This window comes from Sarcophilus harrisii, chromosome 6, assembly GCF_902635505.1.
Source record: "Sarcophilus harrisii chromosome 6, mSarHar1.11, whole genome shotgun sequence".
In the NCBI taxonomy this organism is placed as follows: Eukaryota; Metazoa; Chordata; class Mammalia; order Dasyuromorphia; family Dasyuridae; genus Sarcophilus; species Sarcophilus harrisii.
The window spans coordinates 215136462-215164175 of NC_045431.1; the positions used below are offsets into that span (position 1 = coordinate 215136462).

At 34.3% G+C, this 27714-nt stretch overlaps 2 long non-coding RNA genes across 6 annotated transcripts in view; one reads left to right on the forward strand and one right to left on the reverse strand.

The window, feature by feature from the left end:
• The window catches only part of LOC116419831, a 61459-nt gene that overhangs the window by 1498 nt on the left and 32247 nt on the right, over positions 1 to 27714 (reverse strand). The window contains exons 3-4 of one of the 2 annotated variants that reach the window (XR_004230148.1): positions 3819 to 3972; positions 1974 to 2224 (exon numbers count right to left, since the gene is read on the reverse strand). This is a non-coding gene — a long non-coding RNA (uncharacterized LOC116419831). Of the gene's footprint in view, positions 1 to 1973; positions 2225 to 3818; positions 3973 to 27714 lie in introns of those variants that run through there. The other variant, XR_004230149.1, reaches the window with a different exon arrangement.
• The window catches only part of LOC116419830, a 215807-nt gene continuing 207348 nt past the window's right edge, over positions 19256 to 27714 (forward strand). For all 4 annotated transcript variants that reach the window (XR_004230144.1, XR_004230143.1, XR_004230146.1 and 1 more), the window contains exon 1: positions 19256 to 19401. This is a non-coding gene — a long non-coding RNA (uncharacterized LOC116419830). The remainder of the gene's footprint in view (positions 19402 to 27714) is intronic.

A 27714-nucleotide genomic window follows, 5' to 3' on the forward strand; every position in this document is an offset into this window, starting at 1 on the left:
AACTTTCTATTTCCCTTTTTGAAATGTTTTCTCTTGATTTCATATATTGACTATTTGGGCCACTACTTTTTCTAACATCTCTTCCATATCTCACCCCTACCATCTATTAATTTTTCTTCCAATCCTGATAATGATAGTTACTTCAAATACCATGTGAATTTTGGTTAGACATCCCTTCCTACTCATTGTCTGTTTGTGACAGTTATGGGAAATTAAAGGGAATTTTGAGACTTGAACTTTGCCTTGATGGAAAGGTATGAAATACATGAATGGAGTAAAAAGATGGAAACATGGATTAGACTATAGTTCAGTTAGATTTAGAAGTAGTTGGATTGCTGAATTCAAAATAGACACTAATGGTTCCAAGTCAGCTTGGATGGTATTCTCTAGTGGAGTGCTCCAGGGAACTGTGTTTGAAGCTGTTCTCTTTTAACATTGTAGTAATGTAAAGACAAAACCAGCATTCCTATCAAATTTACAGATGACACAAAGCTAGGAAGAATAACACATTGATTTATAGAATAGGTGTTTAAAAAGACATTGAAAAGTTCAAAAATTGTTCTGGATATAATAAGATTAAATTCAATAAAGATGATACATATAAAATGGTAGATTTGAGTTAAAGAAATAAACTTCACTAGTACAAGACAGAAAAGGTAAAACTTTGAAAAATGATCAGATTTTTAGTGAGCTTAAAGTAAACTAAGTATATCAACTGTGCCATGGCATTTAATGACATGTCAGACAAACAAATCTAAGATAAATTTAGGTTGTAGTGAGAAAGGCAAAGATTCTAGCAAGAAATATGTGAAATTGCTAAAAGTACTTTCCCCCATTTTGTTCAAATTATATTTGTAGTGATGTGTTCATTTATGGTCACTATAATTTAGGAAGGATGTTGATTTGCTGCAGACCATCCAGCAATGCTCAACCAAAATGAGGTGACTAAGACCATTTCATATTAAGTTAAAATTGAGAACTGAATTTGTGTATCCTGAGAAGACAAAATTATGAATGGTGGGAATAAGACCATGATAGCTATTTTAAAATAATTTAAAACTAGATGAGAAATTATATTTTTATTTATTTTATGACCCCATGGTTTATAAATAGGAGCAATGAAAGAGGTTAAGGTTTGATGTAGAGACTGAATAGAATTATACAGATATGAAATGGACCGTCCCCATTCCTCATAAGGAGGATCCCATAAACAAAAGCAAAAGCTGGATCAAACAATTATTTTGCTATGAGATTCACTTTCCAGACATGGGTTAGACTAGATGGCCATTGGTTACTTGCAAACTTGGAATGGTCTTGTGTCACAATGCAATGGATAGAGTGTGACATTTGGAGTAAGAGAGATCTAAGTTTGAATCTTGCTTTATTCACTTATTAGCTGTGTGACCCTTAGGTAAGTCATTTAACTGCTCTCAGCTTCAATTTTCTTATTTGTGAAATGGGAATAGTAATAGCACCTACCACTCCGAGACTCAAGTGAAATAACCTTTCTAAAGTGCTATCTAGTCATCACCATTATTATATTGCAATGCTTGTGTGCCTATGAGGGTGATTCTTTCACAAAGATGATAACTTGGGCATGTACTAATAAATAATAGTTAGCATTTATATAGTGCTTTAAGGTCTGGGAAGAACTTTACATATTTGTTCTCATTTAGACCTTACAACAAGCTTTTGAGTTAAGCACTATAACTTTAGTTATAGTTGAGTAGTTGAACTGAGTAAGTTGAGGATGAGATATGTCAAGTGACTTCACAAGAGTCATATAGCTAGTTAAATATCTGAAGGAGGATTTGAACTTAGGACTCTTTTATGTGCTTCTTTCTTGCCAACCCTGAGGATAAAACGTTGTGGGCCATCATTAGACCAAGTCTGACATTTATTGATGAATTGCCCTCAGTTTCCTTGGTAAAATATTCCAAGGAGCTGGGAGTATCAAGACATTGGTGTTAGAAGAGAGTGGGCAGATAATAAAGGCAAAAGAACATGGCTGATTAAAAAATGGTATTGACTCCAAAGGCAGTACTTTTCATGATATTTTTTTAAAAGGCCATAATTCAGTGACAAGCTTATAAAAAAGCTCATTAATATCACCTTCTTCCAACCCTTCAGAGCTGTAGGATGTGCATTCATTAGTGTGGGCAGTCCTTCCACCAACTCAGCTTCCAACCCTCTCTATGCTGTAGCTAATAGTTTTTGTGAGTTACTGTGGATAGAGAAAAAAAAAAAACTCAACAAAACTCATCCATGGATAGCTTCTGTTGAAGAACTTCTCTCAGTTGAACTTGGCCAATTCTTGGACAAAAGACATATGTTCTCTTTCTCTTGCCTCTGGTTTCTCTTTACCATACCTATGCCTTTTACCTACCCTGGCCTTTTTCTGTACTCAGCTAAAATATTGCCTTTGGCAAGAGACATTTTTCTAGACTTTCTCTCTGCTAGTGGCTTTTAAAATTTTTATTCCAATTTACCTTAGCTAGCTTGATGGCGTAGTGGATAGAACATGGAGTTTGGAATAAGAAACCCTCATCCTCCTGATTTCAAATACAGCCTTAGACACTTATAAGCCATGTGACCCTAAACAAGTCACATAGCCATTTTTGTCTCAATACCTCATTCTATATAATGATTTTAAGAAGGATATGGCAAATAATTCTAGTATCTTGGTCAAGAAAATCCCAAATAGGGTTATGAAGAATTAGATAATAATCAAAAAAACAGTTTAATTTGCTCGGTATATGTCATATTTATGTAGTTATTTACAAATATACATGAGCAAAATGTGAATTCCATTGTTTGTCCTTTTCCTTGTAACCCATTGATTTATGCCAGTTTCTGGTAAATAGTGTTTAATAAATGCTTCTTTTTATCATTTTTATCATCATTGACTATTTCCTTAAAGTCTTGTCTTCTTGGTGTAAAGGAAATGCCTCAGCTTAAGTTCTTCTAGCTTTGTCTTTAAGAGTCTAAAATTACCTCACATCACAATGAGGCACTAGAGGAAGATTCTAAAAATTTTAATGAAACTTGGCCAACAAAAAGTAATTCTCCCAAACTGGGAGCTTGATGGAATAATAACATTGTTGTGACTTTTGACTTTTTGGGTGGTGCAAAGGGTTAGAACCTGTGTATAAGAAACTCTTTCTGGGTACATAGGTAAACAGAGCATGGGATTTGCAGGCAGAAGAGCTGAGTTCCAATTCTTTCTCATATATCTAACTAGTTGTGTAGTCAGTGTGAGTCACTCAGTTTTCTGGATCTGTTTCTTCATCTTTAATATGATGATAGTAATAGTACTTAACCTACAGAGTTATTGTGTAGATCTAATGAGACAACTCCCCAAAAATGTGTTTTGAGAAAATAAAAGGTCTATATAAATGCTATCACTGCCATTCAGATTAGTGACTTGTTTTGCATGTACCTTGGGCCATGCAAGACACATTTCCTGAGAATTGTGAGAAATTAAGAGCCCTGTTGAGAGTTATAGAGCTAGTAGGTGTCAGAGACAGGACTAGAACCCAGATCTATTCTAGAGACTGCCTCTCTGCCCACACCACCTTTTGACTTTTTAACACACTAAAAATATTCTCCCATTTCCAGTAAATCCCAAAGCCCACAAAAATGGTGCATGACTGTTCCTTGTATCTCCTTGTCGATATAGCATTTGATGACTGGTTTCTTTCTATTTTAATTATAGCATCTACTGTGTCTTCCTCTAGCAAACCCAATATAATTTTTTTTTTGGTCTGCCCAATTCCCCTTTTAGATGGACAGACATTACTAAAGTGGTAAACACCTACCTCAGCATTATGGAGAGTGGTAAAAATATCCCCTTGTGGGAGGATCAGAGGCTGTGGTTTGGGTGGTTTGCTTCTGGGTTTTCATAAGTAGATTGTGCCCCTGTAGCTTTCTATTTCCCCGGATGTTCCTTCTGATGGATTCAGAGTATTGTACCTGTTTGTAAGTCAGATAAAAAAGAATATTGAGAGTCCTATGCCGGTGACTAGGCTCAAGACGTTTATTCGAATTCCCCTTCAAATCTGAACGAAGCCTATAATTATCATTTTCAGGTTATTGTTCCCCTTTCAAAAGAGTTTGTTTTGAGTTATAGCATATATAAAAAGTCAGTCTTTATTCAGATCAATATAATCAGAGGAATGAGGAGCTGGAAGGGATTTTAAGTATCATGTAGAATAAGAGATCTTAAATTGGAATGCATAAACTTTTAAAATATTTTGATGACAGTATGGTTTTCTTTGTATTCTTATATATTTTACTTTATGGATTTAAAAGACATTATTCTGAGAAGGGATCCAGTAGTTTCACCAGATTGCCAGAGAGGGGGTCAAGGATCCAGAATGGTTAAGAAACCTTGATTTAGAACATGCCCTTTTTTGCAAAAGGAGTAAATGAAGGTTCAGTAAGCATCAAGGCCTAGTGGCAAAGAACCCTGGATTGGGCACCAGAGGATTTGAATTTGAATGCTACCTCTATGATCATGGATGAACCTTGTCATTTACCATGGCCTCAGTTTATTCATTTGTAAAAATGAGGGATCTAGACTAGATAACTTCAGTTATCTACAATCTACAAATAAGTGCTACTTTCATACAAGTAGGAAGTTAACAGCATCATGATTAGAATTCAACTTTTCTGACTCCAAATCTAAAACTCTTTCCATTATAGCATATAGTTAATTTGATTTCTGAGAGGTTTAAAAATTGGGCCTAATTCACCTTTGTGTTTGTCATGTTGTTTTCCTTGGCTAGTCCAATAGAAATATATTTATTAGGACACCCCCAGCAGAATGAAGGCAGGGATTTATTCATTGTTGCCTTCACATCTCCAGTACCCAGTCCAGTGCCTGACATGTAATGGGCATCTCACAAATGCTTATTGAATTTAGACAAAATCCATGCAAAGAATGAAGGGCAGAGGGCAGCCTTAATTGTTAAGCAAGTACAATTTGTCTTTGGTATATATCCATTCTGAGCCTGAATCTCTCTTTTTCGTCTAGCTCTCAATCATCTTTTTTCCTCTCCAGGAGATGTTAAGTCATATACCAACTAATCAACATTGATTTGATTTTCAAGAATAAATCAAATAAAAAGGAACAGAAATATTAGCTCTCTGAGAAGTATTTGCATTTCAATAGTTATCTTTTTTAAGATCAAAAAACATTTAAAATGTAAAGGAATGGATCTCTATCTAATGGTATCAATGTAGTAAAATAGTTTCTTTTGAAGTGGATGGCATGAGGGAAAATAGAGTAAATGTCGCAGGTTTAGAGGAAGCTGTTTGTGTTCTCTGCCTATCCCTAAATTTAGCCCTGATGGAGAGAAGATTCAATTAGATGGCTATCAAAAATGAGAAGTAAGTGTTTTTCTAAAAGTGCCATGGTTCATGTTTTTTTAGTATTATAAGATTTACAAAGCACTTTCCTCACAACAGTGTAAAGTAGTTATTCATGTATTTTTAATACTCTCTCCCTCTCTTTACTAAAGAAGGGTCAAGGATTTACCTACAGCTACACAACTAGGAGGCATCTTGGATGGGATTTAAATTCATATCTTCTTGACTCCAACTAATTTTCTAATTATCTACTTACACTCCTATGACTTTAACAGGCCCTAAGAGGTATGTTTGTGTGTATATGTGTGTGGGACAGTATATTAACACACAACTGTACATATGCATAGATACAGTGTACATATATATATATATACATATATATGTATACATATACATGCATATATACATTTGTGTATGTATATATAAATACATTGTATATATGGTTTAATATATGCAATAACCATATACACATACCATATACACATACATGTACACGTGCATACACACAAACACATATACTTCTATATGTATAAAACCTTTGCCCATAGAAACTAAAGGAGAAAAGGAAGCATTTAATCAGAGAGAAACATGGGGATTAAACTTTGGAAAGTTGTTCTCTACATTAAACCCTTATTTCAAAATGCTCCTGTCACTGATAAAGTATTCAGACATTTTACTCACTTTCTGGCTCTCCTGTGGAAATCACAGGAGACCAAAATGGAGTAACTATTACTGACTAAATCCTACACAGTGTGGGAAAGGAAAACAGCTCCAGGGTTCTTATTCACTTTGGAGCTCAGTCAATATCTTGTACATTCAGTGAGAGAGATGGGAAGTCATTTCCCAGTTATAATAGCTACTCCCTAGTTCAGAGTGTACACTATTATCAATGGTTCTAAAAAATACTGAGAAGGGACCTAAGACTTCCAGAGTCCAAAGAAGACTTTCCATGATTCAGAAAAGAGGTTGAGACCCTGTGTAAAAGGAATTCTATAATTGGATTCTCATTTGTATCTCACTATTGACTCAAAACAAGTTCATGGTCTAACCAATCCCACTAATCATCTTTTTTTGTTTCATATAAACTGAGTTCTAATCATACTTTTCAAACCCTTTGCTTTTGAAGTTTATTTTTTTTATCTTAAGGGTAGGATTATATATCTATCTCCACTTCATTTTAATAACTTGGAAACAACCTCGTAGCCAACTGACATAGTTTTGCATCTTTCCTGTCATCCAGTTTGCTATCATTTCCAAATCATTTGGAAACAGTTTTTAAATCAAAGTACATACAAAATGTGCAGAAATAGAGATGATACAAGTATGGCCAGACCATGCCAAGAATGATATTTTATTGTTATTGCTGTTTTAAAACATTGATCATTCTGAATAAAATTCTGTTTGTCTAGATCAGGAAAAAAACAACTATTTCCTCTCAGATGAAATTATAAAAATTGTTATTGGTAGAAAGAACACATTTGACTGAGATTTACTGTCTTGGAATATGAATGCTTCTAGGAATAAAGAAGTGATTATCTCTCAGGGCTTCTTCACATGCAATCTGTTTTTTTAATGTTTTAGTAACTGTATTTTAACACAAGTGGTTTCCTTTGAAATTCTAAGTTTCTGATTTTTTGTATTTAAAATATTATTCTGAGAATGACATACATAGATTTCACCAGACCATCAAAGGAGTCCATGGCATAAAAGAGGCTAGGAGACTGTTATATTATACCCTGTGCTATCAGATCACATTGAGGTGCTGTATTCAATTCTTGATATCATAGTTTATAAATGATGATACTTGGAGATCATCTAGAGAAGGTCAAATAGGTTGGTGAAAGAAATATCATCTGAGGATCATTTAAAAGAACTGGGGATATCTAGAGGAGAAGAGAAGATAAGAAGATAAGACAAAATAAGAAGATTAGGAATTATAAGATCACTGTTTTCAAGTATTTTTAGGGTGATCTTGTGGAAACGACATGAGAATTGTTTAATTTGGACCGAAAGAGTAAACCCAGGAGTAGTAGGTGCAGACAACAACAAAAACATGAATAACCACCACCACTACTATCACCAACAACAACTTTGGGCTCAGGAAAACAATAATACTTTCTAAATTTTAGATCAATTCCTAAAGGAAATGGATTTAATTGAAAGATGATGTAATTCCCTTCTTTGTTGATCTTTGAACAATCTAATAATAATCACTGATTGAGGATGTTATAGTAGGTCTCCATTGGTATATGGTCTGAACCAGAGAGCCACTGAAGTCTTTTCAATCTCTAAAATTTTGTGTTTCTATGAGTTGGTTGGAAAGAGTTGTTTGGAAGGCCAACAGAGAGTCTCCGTTCCTCAGATGACCTCATATATAAATATTATCTAATTGGATCACTGTGCTGATAAGACTAGGAGTTTTATTTTTCCCCCACAGGGAAGTCCTGCAAGCTTCTGGAAGAAGCTGATATATAACCATAAATACGTTTGTTTTTAACTTTGGCTGGTAGTAGTCTTGAAAATATTTACATATCCAGAGTTTTAGAGCTAGATGAGACTTTAGAAGATATTTATTACAATTTCTTCCTTTTGTAAATAAAGAAAGTAAGCCTATAGAGATTAGTAACTTGTGCAGTCACATCAGTAGCAAATATCAAAGACAGAATTTGTACTGGTTTCCTGAATCCAGATTCAGTCCTTTTTTTAAAAAAAAAAATTGTCCCATGCAGTTTTGTCAGCCCTGGAAAAGCCATATATGAATAAGAAGGACAGGATTCATTTGAAATGGGATGTGGTCATGCCTTTTAAACCTTGTGCCTTTAAAATTGTTTTTAAAAAATCTTTAGGGTAAGACTTTAATTTCATTTTAATAACTTTGACTCAAGTCTCTACCCTGCTGAGATAATTTTTTGCATCTTAACTCAGTATATCTATTTTTTTCCAAATCATTTGAAAATATTTTATCAAAGTTTCTCCTACCAAGTCATGTGCAAAAATGAAGATGCAAGTTGGCAGCCTAACTGATCTTTGAATTAGGAATAATATTAATAATAACAATAATATCTAATGTTTATGTGGTGCTTATTATGTGACAATGTACTAAGCTCTTCACAATAATTATCATATTTGATCTTCATAACAACTCTTGGAAGATAGGAACTATTATTTAGCCCTATTTTACAGATGAGGAAACTGGGATTAACAAAGATTAAATGATTTGTGCATAGTCACACAGATAGTATATGCCAGAGACTGGATTTTAATTTATGTCTTCCTGTCTTTAGGCTTGGTTGTCTAAAACTATTCACTGCAATGTCTCCTAGGCTTCTCTTGGGAATGGGAGAAACTTCTCAATTTATCTATAGATCTCTAACTTAATTAATAAATAATATAAATAATAGATATTTATCATCTATCTACATATTATTTATCAGCTATTATCAATTTATCTAGACCTCTATTATCTACCAACTACTTGTCTATTATCTATCTATATCTATCAATGTATCTAATATCTTTCTATCCATCTATTTATATTTATCCATCCAGCTGTCTATCCATCTGTCTATCTATCTATCTACTTTCTGTTGAGGGAGAAATTTTGGTAGCAATGCAAATGGACTCAGTTGTCATTGCATTTACTAAGATTCTATATAATACTGTTTCTCTGGGATGAAGGAACAGGAAAAAAAAATCCAACCAACAGAGCAAAACCAATTCAAACTACTGTTAGCATTTGTTAAACAAAACACACATATACAATACAGGCTGTACTTATATCCTACTTTCCATCTGTAAATCTGAAACTAAGCTTGCATAAAATCTATGGATTATAATAATACTAATATCATTTTAATGTGAATTTTGTGTTAGGTCTAGAGGCAAGTAAAGCTTGGTTTCATTTTCTCTTTCTCTTCCTCTTCTTCCTCTTCTCCTCCCATCTCTTCCTTCTCCTCCTCTTCCTCCTCGTTCTCCTTGTTCTTCTTGTTCTTGTTCTTTTTCTTGTTCTTGTTCTTGTTCTTCTTCTCCTTCTGCTTCTCCTACTTCTCCTTCTGCTTCTTTCCCCTCCTCCTCCTCCTTCTTCTTAATGCTATCTTTATCTCAACAAATAAAGCATTTATGGAAAATAGATAAATACAAGTTTCTCATGAATAGGGATTATTTCTTATTTCTCTTTGAATCTCTCTATTACAGTGCTGGGCACAAAATGCATATCTGAGAAATGCTTATTGATTAAATTAAAAGAAAAGCAAAATTTAAAATAATTTTTTTTCATGTTATGATTTTTCAGAATGGTCCTTAATTTTGCTCCTTCTTTTTGACACACCTCATTTGTCAGATTGATCTGCTGTGAAAAACTATTATTTCTATGAATAGGTATATTTATAAGTATGTGTACACAGAGCTTAATTATATGTACATTGTTTAGCCATATTTCATAACACTAGGATAGCTGATACATAGTACTCTAAAATTTACAAACTTTTCATATACATTATTTCATTTGATCATCACAACAGTATTTTCAGATAGACACTAATATTTTCAACTTAAATGTAACAAAACCCCTAAATCTCAGACACCTTAGGTAACTTACCACTGTCAGAGATGGGATTTGAATCCAGATCTTTTCTAGATGGCATAATAAATAGAGTAACAGGCCTGGAGTAATCTGGCCTCAGAAACTAGCTGTGTGACTCTAGGCCACTCACTTAATCATGCCTCAATTCCTTATCTAGCTACTTAGAAAGATAGATATGTACTGATGATGAACATAACTAGCTAACACATTTAGAGATAGATTGATTAAACATTTATTTATTATTATGTTTACTATCTGTCGTGCACTGTCTATGCATTGAGGATACAAATATAAACACAGAAGTGGTAGTTGTTCCCCTCAGGCAGCTAATATTCCTCTGAAGACATCAAAAACAATGAAGTGGCCAGGATGAGGGATGGGTACCTGATGGGGCATGGAACAAAGGTGATCAGTATTGCCATAGACTACTCTGGGTTTTAACAAAGCATGATGCTGAATGTTATTCCAATGGAAGTTCAAAGAGGATTTTATCAATCAGAGGGAGAGATTATAAGCGTGGAGGTGAGTGTGTTAGAAAAATGCTGCTGAGCAATAGCCGGGAAGTAGTCTGAAGCATCATGAATGGGCTAGTCTAGCTCTGAAGAAATTAACAAGTGCTTTATCAATATTTATTGAGTTAAACTAAATTAATCTAGATTGACAAGATAATAGAAACATCTGAGAGTACCAGAGTCATATTGGGATGTTATCAAGGGTTTATCTAGTTGAATTTGGACCAAACACATCTTCATCTCTCTTAGTGAGACAAAGAATGGGAGGGTTTCCCAACTTGGCAAAATACTATGCATACCCAGTGAGCAAAGTAGTCTACTGAAATTAGCATGGAGTAGAGTGGAAGTAAGAATAAAAGTTACTTGACATGCCTTGACTTTGGGAATATAGGACTTGAAAACTCTGATAATGTTGAATTCTTCACACCTGAACTGCAAAGATCATAACCTGAATGTCCTCCCAAGCCTTCCAGGAACTGAGCTTTCATTTCTGGCTCAAGTGACCACAAGGGCAGGGAAGTAAGCCAGGGCTTTGTTATGGGGAAGGCTCTATTATTCCCCAAGTTGTTTTCAGTCATTCCTCTCTACTCATCTATCAATAATTCTGAGCAGGGAGTCAAATCAACATCTTCTATTTTAAAAGTGGCTCCATTGGCACATCGTTGTGCCAACTATTGTTTTATGCCAGGAGACCAGGAGTTCTTAGCTTTTTTCTGTATCATAGATCTATTTGAGTGTCTGGAAAAGCCTATGATTCCCTTCTTAGAATGGTACTAAATACATAAAATAAAATATATAACAATACAAAAGAAACTTATTTTAATGAAATATAGTCATTTAAAAAACTGATAGATACCAAGTTAAGATCCCATGCCATAGCCATTCAACTTTAGAGAATTCTTGGGATGCCTGATTTCTTTATGAAACACTTTGGTTGGTAGGGTAAAGTAAGGGGAATGGAGGGAGGGGAACAAGCATTTATTAAAGACCTGCTACATACCACAACTGGTCCAGGAGTCAGGAAAACCTGGATTCAAATATGGACACTTAGGTGTGTAAACCTGGGTAAGTCACTTTACCCTGTTAGCTTCAGTTTCCTCATCTGTGAAATGAACTGGAGAAGAAATTAGTATCTCTGCTAAGAAAACCCCAAGTGAGGTTATGAAAAGATAGATTCAAGTAAAAAATGACTGAACAACAACAGATGTATCAGAGACTGTGTTAAACACTTTGTAAATATTATCTTTGATCTGCACAACAGCCTGTGAGATAGGTACCACGAAGACCCCCAGATAATTGAAAAAAGTGAAGCAGACAGATATGAAGTGACTTGTTCAGGGTCTCAGAATGGTAATTATCTAGGGCTGGTTTTGAACACAAGTCTAAACTTCTTTGTTCTGAGCACAACTTTTTATCCGCAAATTGTCTTCTGATACAAGTACAACAGGAAGCCCACTTTCAATAGCAGTATTTTATATCTGAAAAATTTATTGGTATCCACTGTCCTCTGGGAATTACTGCAGACCTGTACTACAAAACTAACACACTCTGCCTCTGTCTGTCTGTCTCTCTGTCTGTCTCTCTCTATATACATGTTATATATAATACATATATATATATATAGATAGATAGATATGAATGATACTAATGTCAGATGGTTTTCAAATATGAATGCACAAGTCACTGTTTACTTCCTATTAACATTTCGCCTTTTACCAAAAGCTGACTTTTTTGACTGTGACTATGGTATAGACCAGTGGTTCTCAGACTTTTGTTCTCAATGTCTTTATACTATTAAAATTATTGAAGATATGTTCTTAATAGATGTTTTAATTTATATAGGTTATATGTATAGATGCTTCTTATATTAGAAATATGAATTAATTTTGAATTTGTAGATTTTATGAAAAGGTTTCAAAAATCCCCAGAATTCTGTGTGCCAAACTTTGAAAACCACTGATATAGACTAGTTATATATTTTCACTTTAATAATGAGATTGGTAAAGATGCATTATGTTTTGAAGTCCTCAGTTAAAAAAAAATCAATACCAGGTGACTCTAGATAAGGAACTTCTAATGGTGCTGCTTATAAGTCACTCTGGTATTAGCTTCCTACATCAAAATGGATCAATACAGATATGCTATGTTATTTCATTTTCAGGGAAAGAGCCTTTTTGATCCATCCATGTATTAGTTAGAAAAGACTAACTCTGGTGGCAAAAATGGGCAATGAATGGAGACAAGTAGAACAATATCCAGAAATACTTGCTTATCTTTTATTTATTTTACAAATTATTATTTTATATATTATTTTATAAATCCTTATTTAAGACAAGGCAAATCTTGAAATCCCACTTTCTTTTTTTAGCTTGCAATAGTAAAGCAATGATATTGCTAGAAAGTCATGTTGGACAATCTCTATGAAGAAATCACTTAAGGTTATCCTTAGTAAGAATCATCTGTTTAGTCTGATCATTTGTTTAAGAGTAGTAGCATATCATGGAAGTAAATGGGCCAAAAAAATATTTATTCCCTTAATCTCTGTTGATGACGGTGTAGACCAATTTTTAGAATAGTTTGTTTTTCAGTCACATCAAATTCTGTGATCCCTTTTGGGATTTTCTTGTCAGACATATTGGAGTGATTTGTAATTTCCTTCTCCAGCTCATTTTACAGATGAAGAAACTGAGGAAAACAGCATTAAGTGACATGCTCAGGGTCCCACAACTCGTACATGTCTGAGGCTAGATTTGAACTCAGGATGATGAGTCTTCTTGATTCCAGGCCCAGTGCTATAAGAAATGATAATAACAGGCAACAAACTGGCACAAAATTTGTGGTAGCAAAGATCTGTTACAAACCCGGGGGCAATTCAAGCCACATTTTGAAGAAATCATGGCAATCTTTTCCTCAAACAGTCCTGCCAGATAAATTTTTTACTCTAGCTTTCTCGGTAATTTAAGGTGAAAATCAGCTACCTTTGTTGTGTTACATGGCTATCTTTCTCTTAGAATGAGTTATGGGACACCACGCTTCAGATAAACCAGTGAGCTTGTTATTTTACACAATTGACAGTCTGTCTCTTGATCCCACGCTGACTGTTCGTCATGTTTGGAACAGTTACCACCCCTATCTTCATTTTCTAGCTTCCTTTGACATCCTTCAAATTCAATTCCAAGTCTACATTCTGTAGGAAGTCCTTCTTATCCTATCCCCATCTTCCCAAGCTAGTACCCACCCTCTGTGATTCCCCTTTTTATACACTGAATTTATCTTGTATATGCCTAGTGTTTTTTTGTGTTATGTTTCCTATAAGAAAGTGAGTTCTTTGAGGATTGACACTATCGTTTACTTATTCATTTCCCCAGTACTTAACACACTACTTGGTATTTAGTAAACACTTAATAAATGTTTATTAACTGAATGACTAGAATTCATATATCACTTAAGAGTTTAAAAATATTCTCCTCTTAACAATCTTATGACGTAACCATGACACATTATTTTTGCAATATTATAGATTCAAAACAAAATAAATTTGGATTAATTATTTGATTTTTTTCATGGCTTGTAAGTGAGGATCAATTAAGATAAAACCTCGGTTTTGTGATTTCCAGTCCAGAGGACTTTCTGAAATACTCTGTTGCCTCAATAGTTTCTAGTCAGTGGTCTTAGGCAGAGGTATGCTGGAACCAAGAGCCAATTGTTAAATTTCCAGTGTGAATATTTACTTCTTAGTAATTGGCAAATGCAAATGATCAGGATTTGACTGATTATTCCATTGATTTCTAGACTTAATGAAGTGATGGATAAAATGTTAACAATTTAGATTAAAAATAAAAAGGCTATATTCTACCCCCTCTCCCAACTCTCTCCAAGTACCAGATAATTGTTTCATGTTGACAAGCAAATTCCAGCTTTCAGGGCAACTATTCCTTATTGTGATGCCTGTAATGAGAACAAGAAAATGTAATAACCACCTTCTAGAATAACAAGCTAATTTTCTCAAGAAAGGATCAAAGGCTAACAAATCTAACCTAGCAGGGATCTCAGAGGACATCTAGTCCAATGCACTCATTTTACAGATGAGAAAACTGAGTCCCAAGGAAGTCAAATCACTTGCCCAGTGTCCTATAGTTATTCATCAGAGCAAAAATCTGAGTGCAGGATCTCTTACTGTAGAATCACAATTTCTACTTTGACTATGGAAAAAATGACTCAGGTTGCTGGCTAGTTATAAGTTTGATTTTTCTGACAACTTGTCTCTTGGATTTTCCCTTCATACTCCATTCAATATATAAATTGGTTTGGGATCTTGTTCAATCAATGATGTGAATTGTTCAGTTAAAATAAATGGATACAGTAGATCAGGAAAATCTCCTAACCAAAAAGCTTTTAAAGGAAGTGATCCAGTATAATGTTGGATCTGTCGTGGCCCTGGGCTCAGCAGGACAAACTTCAACATTATATTTCCAGGTTTCTAGACATAATTAGTCATAAACAATAGGCAAAAAGGCTCTAGTGCTCCATTATGGTTGTTTTTCCTTCATTCTTGAAGAGGACCATGGCATCAGGGAGGTAATGCTGCTTTATGGTGAAATAATTAATACCAAAGACTAGGGGTCTATTTAATGGCTCAGTGGATAGAATGTCAGACCTGAAGGCAAGGAAATCTTGAATTTGAATCTAGTCTTAGACATTAGCCATGTGATCCTAGGCAAATCACTTCATTGACTCAATATTTTCATCTGTAAAATGGGGATGATAATAGCATCTATCTCCCAGGAATGTTGTGAGGGTCAAATGAGATAATAAGTGTAAAATGCTTGCTACTGTCTGGCACATAAGTAATGTGGCACTATATGGATGTTAGCTAGTACACATTATAGTACAAATTATAAAGGCACAACTTTTAAAAATAATTTATAAACCTGGGAAGTTTATATGAACTGAAACAGAGTTAAATGAGCAGAAACAGGAAAACATTTTACACACTAACAAATGATGATCAACTGTGAAAGACTCAAGCTACTCTGATCAAGAAAATGATCTGAGACAATCCCACAGGACCCGGGGTAAAAAATACTATCCATTTCCAGAGAGAGAACTGATGAATTCTGAAGGCAGACTGAAGCACACTTTTAAAAAATTCTCTATTTTTTCTTGCCTTTTTTTTTTTTTTTTTTTTTTTTAATTCAAGACAATTCCAAAAGAGCCATGGTAAAAAATGCTATCTACTTCCAGAGAAAGAACTGATGAATTCTGAATACAGATGGAAGCATACATCTTTTCTGTTTTTTTTTTCTTTCTTAGTGCACTATGGCTAATATAGAAATATGTTTTGCATGAATTCACATGTATAATTGATATCATATTGCTTGTCTTCTCAATGGGTATGAGAAGAGCAGGCTAGAAAGAAAATGTAGAATTCAAAATTTTAAAAAATGGGTTAAAATTTTTAAAAAGTTTGGAATTTTAAAATTCATGAACATACTAAGGACATCTTTGCCAATTTTTGCAGAGTTCTGTTCTGCCAGTGACATTGTTCTGGAGTAGCAAGCAATTAGTGCCCTAGTGCCATCTGGCACTTTATGGGTAAACACCACTCCATCATGCTAAGTTAAAGTATCAGTAGTATGAAATGGTAGTTATTTCAAGGTACTAATACAAACTCAGAAATCAATCTCTACTTGATGTCCTGGACAATGTCCTCATGTGCTTCTGATGTTATTGGTGATCTGCTTCCAGTGGTTGAGGAAATCGCTCAATAACAGGAGAAGAAAAACAAAGACATTGAGTAGCAAGAGAAAGGCTTGAAGTTCCTAATTTGTTCTGGAAGGAAGTGTCATATGGTTTGCACACACAGTCAGGTTCCAATTATTGTGAATAATGAATCCCATGAAGTGGTTGCATTACTTGAATTTGTACTTCATATTTCTGTTGGGCTGAAACCAATTACCATATTTTACATACAGTGCTGGATACTTCTCAAACCCTTATGGATTCAATTGTGGCCTCCAACAATGACATTGGAAAGAATAATTCTGCATTTTTTCCTTTTGTGTGTTTTCATGTGGATACCTATTGTCTTAAAACATTGTACTATTTCCTAAGGGCTTTCAGCTAGTTCATTCTCTTTTGATTTCACGAGTAGTCCATTATAAGACCATAGTTCCAGCAATACTAGTGCTAGATATCTATCCCAAAGACATTTTTTAAAAAAGGAAAAGGTGTATGAAAACATTTGTAGCAGCTTTTTTTTTTTTGATGACTAAGAATCAGGAATCAAAAGGATACCCAACACCTGGGGAATGGCTAAACAGGCTGTGGTATATGCTTGGAATGGAATATTGTTGGGCTATAAAAAATGATAAGCAGGATGTTTTCAGGAAATTATGGAAAGACTTACATGAACTGATGTGTGGTGAAGTGAATAGAACCAGGAAAAAATTGTACACAGTAAGAGCAATATTGTTTGATGAAGAATTATAAATTATTTAGCTATTCTCAGTCATACAACAAACCAAGACAATCCCAAAGAACTAATAATGAAGCATTCTATCCACCCCCAGAGAAAGAACTGATATTGTTTGAATACAGATAGAAATATGATTTTTTACTTTCATTTTTTCTTATCAAATCATTTTGTACAAAATGACTAATATAAAAATGTTTTATATAATTGTATATATATGTATATATATAATCCCAAGTAATAGTAAATATGACTGTGGTTCCTGGAAAGTGAGTGTTAGAAAACTCCGCAAATGAAATTCTTAAGAGGAGGCTCCTAATCTTAAATGTCCCTCATCTGATGCTGATTTTTCTAGGCAATGATTTGTTTTAGATAAGCCTGGGCAAAGACAAGTTTTGCAAAATCTTTCTGTCTCCCCTGTGAAATCAGCAAGAAATTGATAGGCCACAAGCAAAAGGTATGAATGATGATCAAATGACTGATTAACAGGGTACTTATCTTCTAAATCTGTGGAAGGTGGAAGCCTTTCCATGACGATTTTAACAACATTAATCATGCATCTGGTTTGGAATTATTTGTTTAAATGCTTTAGTTTATTATGCTTTCTCCTTAGAACAAAAGAAGGAATGATACTGGTTTCTTCTTGTAATTGCTCAGCTCCTCAGAGAACACACAGAAAATAGTCCATTGTAATCACATTTCTTATATCCTCTTAGTGATGATGACTAGAAACATCTCTGTGATGTAACTGATGAAACTTACTCTGTGAGTAAGCCATTCACCTTCCTAGGATAATTTGCACCATTGGTGATTGAATGATATTAAGGAATATATAGTGAATGAGAGAAATGGTCCTAAGGAATCAATCTCCCTGTACGTGACTCAGAAAGCAGACTGACAAAGATTATATTCTTTAATCTATCCCCAAATAAATATTTCAAGAAGAGGACACTTAGATAGTGGGGAAGGAAGTGGTTATGGGGGAGAATACATGTTCCTTTGTTTATCAGAAGTACTTGAAAACATGATCATACTACCTATTATACAGTTGTTCTGATGTTTTTATTTTGGGAGATAATTGGGGGTAAGTGTCTTGCTCCAGGTCATACAGCTAATAAGTGTCCAAGGCTGAATTTCAATTCAGGTCTTCCTAACTCCTGGGCTGGTGCTCTATCCACTGTGTACCACCTTGATATCTTGGACTGTACAGTTTTAACAGAATTCTACTTTATATAAGTATGATCATATCAGTCCACTGATATAGGACCCTCAATGACTTCATTTTCAAAAGAGGCAAATGATAGAAAGAAAAGAGAACTATATTGAGATTCAGGGAACTACATTTAAATCCTGTTTCAGCCACTTGTTACTATATGATTTTATGCAAAACACTTAAACTCTATGGATCTTAGTTTCTACATTTTGAAGATTGGGAGGGGAAGTAGGAGAGATTGATCAAAGAACCTCTCAGATTCCTTCATCCTCCATACTTATGATCTTATAAATAAAGATAATTTTCTTTACTAAGTCATTAGAGGTCTTCTACAATTTGGGTCCAATTTATCTTTAAAGGAATTTGTCACTTCTCATATTCTCTGGGTCAAATTTGCCATCAAATAAATATATCTTGTGCTCTAATTTTTACCTATCAATGTGTGAAGTATTCTCCCTACTGTTTCCATTTGGTGACATTATACATATTATGGAGGACTGGCCAATATGGGCTCCATTCTTTGACATGTCCAATCTTCTCTGCCTGGTGTCAGTCCTCATGAATGCTTGGAAAACCTGTTTTCTAAAATGTACCATGACATATAAGGGAGAAGTCCTAAGTTGTTTAAGTACTTAATTATACTGGGACTTTGGGGATACTCTATAATCTTTTTCCTGATTACTTATTTTGTGGTGAAGAACAAACTTTTAATTGGCTACTGAATTGAAATTTAGAGTACATGCAAAGGCCTGCAAAAGAGACATATTTATCTCTCTTCCCTTCCTCTTCTTTTCTCTTTCTTTTATCCTCTAAGTCTATTTCTGTCTATCTCTTTCTCCTCCTCGCCCTTCTCTAGTAGTGAGTTAAAAGAACTATCATAAATTTCTGGGTAAATGGAAAGGGGCAGCCAATTTGGTTGCCTCATTTCCCTATCCAAGTCTCCATGTGAATGCATGGAATTGTTCTATCTTTTGTCCTTGAAGCATTTACAACTTACTGATCTTACATGAATGAGTATTTGAGATGGAACAAGTTTGAAATAGCCATCAGAATTTTAGTGATAGGAATCCATGGAAGAGATTACCATAGCAACTGCAATCAAACTGGATGAGGAGCTAGTACATCTCCAAGCAGCTAGTGACCTGAATGATCCAACCTAGCAGGGAATCAACCTGGCAGCCAGGGTGCCATGTCCTTCAAACAGGGAAGCTATTCCTCTATCCATCATGCTGATTTCAAAGTGAACTTGGTAAGGGAAATGTTTGTAGAGACACTTGAAGATGAACTTGGTCTCCCAGGGACCAAGAGGGTAGAGAAAATTTCTAAGTTTTGAAAGTTTTTTTTCAAGGACTTCTGTTCTTGCTATATATTCTCATTAATATCTTTCTGTAAAAGATACTTAATATGAACTGCTTTTCAATGTTATTGAATAGATATTGAAGAGGTCTGAGAATATTGGGGAAATACTAACTTACTAATGATACCAGAGCACAAATATCTCAATTTTCAGAGAAACACATCAGAGGTGGGGGTTGAGCCAATAAGGCAAACAAGCAATTATATAGCACCTATTATGTGTCAAGTGCTATCTAAGCACTTTTTAATAAATATCTATTTGATCTCCATAACAACCTTGTGAGATTGTTACTGTTATTACCTCATTTTATGGTTGATGAAACTAAGGTTAAAGTCACATAGCTAGTATCTGAGACCAGCTTTCAACTCAGACCTTTCTGTATCTAGATCCCCAGCACTCTATTTACTGGCCCATTTAACATCAGAAGAACACCATTCACCTTCAATGCTGCCCCAAAAATCTTGTGTGTAGATAAGTATCCAGATTCACTTTGGGCCTGGATCCACTCATGTATGTGATTGGGAGAGTAAATTCAGAACTTTGATAAGGACTCCATATGTATTCTTCTAAGCTCTGTCTGTGGCTACCTCTTTCATAAAAATTTCCCAATTTATCCAGCTAATAGTGATCTCTCCCTTACCTGATTTTAAAGAATGTAATACTCATCATAAACACATATCTTTATTTTGAGTCAAGAAATAAATGATTTGCACACAGCTAATAAATATCTGAGGAAAAATATGAATCTCAATATAAGCTCCAATCCTCTTGACTCGAGTGCAGTATACCAATAACTGCACCATCTACCTGCCTTTTATATGTATGTATCTTTATCTGATTTGTATTTATCTGCTTTCATGCCTTTCCTCCTCCAACTACAAGAATCATATCTCATTCACATTCATATATCTCCCCCAATACTCAATACCATGTAGTTCATACAATACCTAGTTAAGAAGTAGCTATTTAATTGAATTGTTGAATTGAATTTGACACCAGAAAAGAAATGTCAATTTGAGAAATGAGCAGGCCTTTAATATTACAATAGCATTTTGCTGCAAAATAACTTTGGGCTAATCTGCCATCAGTGTAAATTTATACAGGATGCCCCAAGTCTTAGTGAAATTTTAAGCTACATAGAGGGTGTGTACAGCTTAGAGAACTCAGAGGAGCAAAATGTAAGTAATCCACTAACATTATATCATAGTTGCCCCAGTGGAAAATGCATACATGTATGCATTTTCCACTGGGGCAACTATGATATAATGTTAGTACATACATATGTACATCCCAAATAGTATTCCTGATCACAGAATGCACCCCCCTTATTCTAAAAATTCCCTTAGAGCTTGACATATGTTTTGCTGATCTTTGTTATCTCAGCACCCAGGATATTACTTTATAGTTGTAAGTGCTTATTAAGCATTTCAAAAATTGAAATGAGCCTCTCAAACTTGCCAAGTTTCTTGGAAATGAATGCTCAAAGTTATAAGATGGTACAGAAGAAGAGAGATGAGTGGATCTGTGTAAATACATGGTTATTATTAGATAGAAAGTATTCTTTAGCAATGGGCACATGAAATAATTTTTGTATTAGAGGAACATTGTGGTGGGCTGAGAAAAGTACAACCACATTCACAGCCACACTGATATCTACTTTCTCAACATATACCTCCACTCATCTACCCTTCCACATATCCATACTCATACAAAGCTACAACACATTCACATATAACCATATCTATCATCTAAACATACACACACACACACACATACACACACACACACACACAGATCCTCCCATACAGAGACAGACATACACACACAAGGAAATCTGAATTTGAATTCCTTCTCTGCTGGGTGGCTGTGAACAGACTGATTCTCCTTATTGACACTCTCTTATTTCATGGGAAAGATGTCCTTTATATAACTTACAATATATATTTCACAGACTGTGAAGGAAGATAAATATAAAGTATAAAGTTCTCTGTAACTGAGGTACCCGACTCTCTGTCCTGTTTCTCATACTTCTGGTTTTGTGATCTTGGGCTTACATAACACCCTAAGTACCTCTTCTAAATGACCTCTGGGTTCAAATTTCACATCTCATAAATAGTACCCAAGAGGTTTGGACAAATAATTTTACATCTATGAACTTCAGTTCTCTCACTTATACAATGAGGGTAATATTAGCATGTTATGATTGTGGGGATCAAATTGGATAATATTTGTAGAATAGTACAGTGCTTGGCACAAAGTAGGTGCTATATAGATGTTGTTATCTATCCTTGTGGATAAATCCATATGGGCATGATGTAACCAAAATGGTAGCAGGAAGTATGATTGAATTCTACCTCCTGCTGTCAACAGGTCTATAAAATTCACAAGACCAAGCGAAGAAATTTTCTTTACATATTATATATATATATTTTTTTCTTCCTTTTTACTTACAAGACATATGCATGGGTAATTTTTCAGCATTGACAACTGCAAAACCTTCCGTTCCAACTTTTCCCATCCTTCTCCCCCACCCTGTCCCCTACATGGCAGGTAGACCAATACATGTTAAATATGTTAAAGTATATGTTAAACACAATATATGTATACATATCCATACAATTATTTTGCTGCACAAGAAAAATCAGACTTAGAAATAAGGTAAAAATGACCTGAGAAGGAAAACAAAAATGTAAATGGACAAAAACAGAAGGAGTGGAAATGCAATGTTGTGCTTCACACTCATTTCCCAGAGTTCTTTCACTGGGTGTAACTGGTTCTCTTCCTTATTGAAGAATTGAAACTGATTTGGTTCATCTCATTGTTGAAGAGACCCACGTCCATCAGAATTGATCATCATACAGTATTGTTGTTGAAGTATATAATGATCTCCTGGTCCTGCTCATTTCACTCAGCATCAATTCATGTAGGTCTCACCAGGCCTCTCTGTATTTATTCTGCTGATCATTTCTTACAGAACAATAATATTCCATAACATTCATATACCACAACTTATTCAGCCATTCTCTAATTGATGGGTATCCATTTAATTTCCACTTTCTTGCCACTACAAAAAGGGCTGCCACAAACATTTTTGCACATGTGGGTCCCTCTCCCTTCTTTAAGATCTCTTTGGGATATAAGCCCAGTAGTAACATTGCTGGATCAAAGGGTATATACAGTTTGATAACTTTTTGAGCATAATTCCAAATAAGCAAAGTAATTTTCAAGGTTAGTTTGGTATAGGAAGAAAGAGAGGTCTGTAGACACTGTAGACAAGATCCAACTAGGAATGACCATCCTAGCATAGGAAAGGCTTTGTACCAGGGTAAGAAGAAGTCACAAATTTATCACAAAGGAGTATAAACCTATGTAGGGGAAAGGGATAGGTACCAATGAAAATTTTATTTTGCTTTTTACAACGTTTTAGTTCATAGATCCAGGATTGATTGAAAAAAGGACCTGCACCTAAGGGTGGCATTCGACCCTTGAGGAGTGGTCTATTTGTACTGTTACTATATATCTCTGATGGCAGGAGTAGAGTAGGGTGCCAGTTCTAAGATTTATCCCAATCTTAGGTCTGCAACAGAATTACTAAGGCAGGAGTCACAGATCAAAGGGGAGCTTTTTTCACTGAACCAGAGACAGAATCCAACAGAATTCTACTGGAACTCCAACTGGGACAAGTTTATAGACGTGCTGCTTATAGACCTGGACCAAATCCAGGTCAAGAACTTGTAGAGATAGCACCAAGAGGAAAGAAATCATTCTTTGCTCTGTGTTAAACCACTTTGGAAGTACTGAAAACTTTTAATTCCCAGTCTGATATATTCTTGAAATCCAGGAATTACAACACTCAGTATCTCAAGAAAGCAGCAAGAATATCACAAGCATTTCTCCCAGAAATGAATAGAGCCTGCTGTACTACAAAGTGTGAAGTCACAAAAGAAACTGGAAGGAAGAACAAACAAATTTTTTTCCAATTACTTCTAACGACAAGGATCCTCAAAATACAAATATAGAAAAAGAGCATGATTTTGAAACATCTACAAGCAGTCTCCAAGAAAAGCACAGCCTGGATACAAGTTTGAATGGAATTCCTAGAATAGAAAGAATTCATTAGTTACATCTTGAAATAAACCCCCAATGAAAATTCCCAGTCATAGTATAACTAAAATCCAGAATTTCCAGGGCAAAAAAATATTTCAAGAAGTAAGAAAGAAAGAATTAAGGACCCAGAAGACAGTGAAAATTGTAATTTAGAAGCTACTCCTATAAAGAATGGAGAATTTGGAACATGATATTCTAAAAGGCAAAGGATATAGGGATATAAGAAAGAATAAATCACTCAGCAGAATTTAATATAATTCTATGTGGGGAGAGGAAGAAGGCAAGAAACAGATTTTCAAAAAGGACTTCCAAGCATTCACTGTGAAAAGACCAGAGCTGCATGGATATAGTCATAGGAGTCAAGAGTACATAAAATGGTAATTATGAATGAACTTTCATAAGAGACTAAAAAAGAAAATCCTGCATGTGTACTCTTTCATCACAAAAGGTCATAAAGGCAGTTTAGTTAGACAAGACCAAGGAATGGTTTTATTTTATGTTGAAAGAAAATAAAATTGAAAAAAAAATTGGTAAGGGAAATACCTTAGAGAAAGAAAGTGAGCAAAAGAATAGGGAAACTTTTCTTACAAGATAGAAATGTATAAATAGAAGTTTGTAAAAAGAGTAAGGTGTAGGAGGAACAGGTGACACTTGAACTTCACTTTCCTCTGAAGTCTAAAGATGGAGGAACATAGAGATGTTTATACACACATGAAATTGCTATAGAAATATATCTCCCTCAATGGAGAAAAAGGAAAGAAAGAGGATAAGGGTAAGGAAAAAATAAGAAAGTAGATTAAGGAAGGGATTAGTTTTAAGTAAAACAAACTTCAATTAAGGCTGTATAAAACTACTAATAGCAGGGGTTCATTTTGTTTTGGTTTGTTTTTCCCCAGTGACAAAGAATTGGAAACAGAAGGTATTTAGTAATTTGGGAATGACTAAACAAGTTATGACATATCAATATGATGGAATACTATTATGCTGTAAGAAATGATAAAAAGATAGTTTTAGGTAAACTAGGGAAAAACTTTTTGAGCAGAATGAGATAAACAAAACTACAAGGTTGATTTTTACAGAAAAAATACTCTAAAGACAAAACAAAGATTCCAGAGGACTCCTGCAACGTTCTATCCATTCTATTGGACTCTCTCTCTCTGTATGTGTATATAAACAGAATCAATGGAATTTTGTCCCCTTGAATTTACATATTTGTAATAAGATTTTTGTTTATACTTTCTCCTCATTTGGTAGGGGGAATTGAAAAGGAAGGAAGATGGATTTTTCTTGAGTAAAAAAATACAATAGGTTTTTGAAAAAAAAAAGATTTGTGGATTGACTTTCTCTTATTTCAATAATAAGCTGTAGAGCAGTATGGGTCTGCTTTGGTAAAGGAAATCTTCAATGGGAATTCCACATCGCAATTTAGGCATAGATCTATAACTAAAAAATAGACCTGTCCACCAAACTATAATTTTTAAACCTTAAGAAAACTGATTGCAAATTATTTTATTAGGTCATACTTATTTTTTATAAAGTCAATTTTCTTGTTCACTTGTAGATGCCAAAACAATGTCTGGATTTATTTCTAGGGTTCTTGTAGTTTTCTTTAAAGTTTCCTTTTATTGCCAACATGGAGAACTGACTCAAAGAGATTGCTCAATATCTTTTTCTATATCTTGACATCCTCATTATTACAGCTCTCTTGTCCCCTTAAGGAAGGAACCAAGATAGTTGCTGTTCACTGCTGGTAACTCTGTACAGACAAAGAGCTGTCGACTGGATGGAACTAGCCTCTAATCTGTGGGTGGCCAGAGCCAAACAGAGCAGAATAGAGACAGAATCAGAAATCAAACAGAAATTTAATTTTAGGTTGAGGGAAATGACTTATAAGCAAGAACACATGCCAAAACCCTGCCTTTAGTGGAGGGATTTGCTTCAGTGTGGGTAGAACTTAATACTTCTGTCTATGCCATGAGCTGTAGCCCTGATAATGAGGTGTAACAACAATGTGACAAGTTTGATTAATAGTAAAGTTTCATGAGAATGTGGAGCTCAGAGAATACCTAGTGCTGGTTAAAGAAATAAAATAATTATGTGATTTTGCTAGAGGGTCAGATCAGCCAAAGGATGAGTCCAAAGGATTGTTGTTGTGCTAAATTCAGGGGAAGCTTTCTTGGTGAGCCTTAGCTTTGGAAAACAGGGTGTTTCCTATCATCTTGACAGAGCCCTATACTCTATACTCTATGACAGAACCAAGTATCATTTGGCTACTCCTTGCCTCAATTTCATATAGTTCTTTATATATTTTAGAAATGAGACTTTTTATCAGGAACATTGCCTATAAAGATATTTCCCTGGATTTGTACTTCCTTTTTAATCTGATGTCTGTTGGTTTTGTTTGTGCAAAAACTAATTTAATGTAATCAAAGTTGTCCATTTTGCCTTTCATAATGTTCTCTTGTTTTCCTTTGGTCATAAATTCCTCCCTTCTCCAGAGATCTGATAGGTAAATTATCCCTTGCTCTCCTAATTTATTTATGGTATCATCCTTTATGCCCAAATTATATAACCATTTTGACCTTATTTTGGTATGGGGTGTGAGATGTAGGTTGATGCCAAGTTTCTGGCATGTTATTTTTCATTTTCTTCAGCAATTTTTGTCAAATAGTGAATTCTTATTCTAGAAAGTAGAGTTTGAGGGTTTACAAGTACTAGATTAGTATAGGCCTTGATTATTGTGTCATATGTTTCTAATCCATTCCATTGATCCACCACTATTTCTTAGCCAATATCAAATGGTTTTGATGACTGCTACTTTATAATATAGTTTTAGGTTTGGTACTGTTAAGCCACCATCCTTTATATTTTTTCATTAATTTCCTTGATATTTTTGACCTTTTGTTCTTCCAGATGAAATTTTATTATTATTTTTTCTAGTTCTATGTAATAATGATATTTTGGCAGTTTGATATGGCACTGAAAAAGTAGACCAATTTAGGCAGAATTTTAATTTTTATTATATTAGTTTTGACTACCCATGAGCAATTGATATTTTTCCAATTGTCTAGATCATACTTTTTTGTTGAGAAGTGTAATTGTGTTAATATAATTCTTGGATTTGTCTTGACAGGTAGACCTCTAAATATTTTATTTTTTCTACAGTTATTTTAAACATAATTTCTCTTTTTATCTCTTGTAATGGACTTTGCCAGTAATATATAGAAATGAAGACGATTTGTGTGGGTTTATTTTATATCCTGAAACTTTGCTAAAGCTGTGAACTGTTTTAAGTAGGTTTTTGGAAGATTTTCTAGGATTTTCTAAGGATATTATCATATTATCTGCCAAGAGTGATAGTTTTTTCCCCCCTCATTGCTTATTATAATTCCTTTCATTTGTTTTTCGTTTTTTATTGCTAAAAACAACATTTTTAGTACAATATTGAATAATAGTGGTGATAATGCACATGCTTGTTTTACCCTTGATCCCAATAAGGGAATGCATCCAACTTTTCTCTATTACAAATAATGCTTGCTGTTGGTTTTAGATCGATACTGCTTATTTCTTAAAGGAAAGCTCCCTTTTATCCCTATGCTCTCTACTGTTTTTTAATAGGAATGGGTACTGCATTTTGTCAAAAGCTTTTTCTGCATCTATTGAGATTATCATTTGATTCTATTGGTTTTATTATTGATATGATCCATTTACGGTAATAGTTTTTATGATATTGAACTAAACCTACATTACTGATATAAATCCTTCTTGATCATAGTGTATTATCCTGCTGATAAGTTGCTGTAATCTCTTTGCTAATATTTTATTTAAGAATTTTATGTCACTATTCGTTAGGAAGATTAGTCTATAATTTTCTTTCTCTGTTTTGGCTCTTCCAGGTTTATATAATAGTATCATCTATGTCATAGAAGGAATTTGGCAATGCTGCTTCTTTGCCTATTTTTTCCCCAAATAATTTACATAGTATTGGAATTAATTGTTTAAAAGTTTGGTGGAATTCACTTGTGAATCCATCTAACCCTGGAAATTTTGTTAGAGAGTTCATTAATGGATTGTTCAATTTTGTTTTCCTAAAATGTG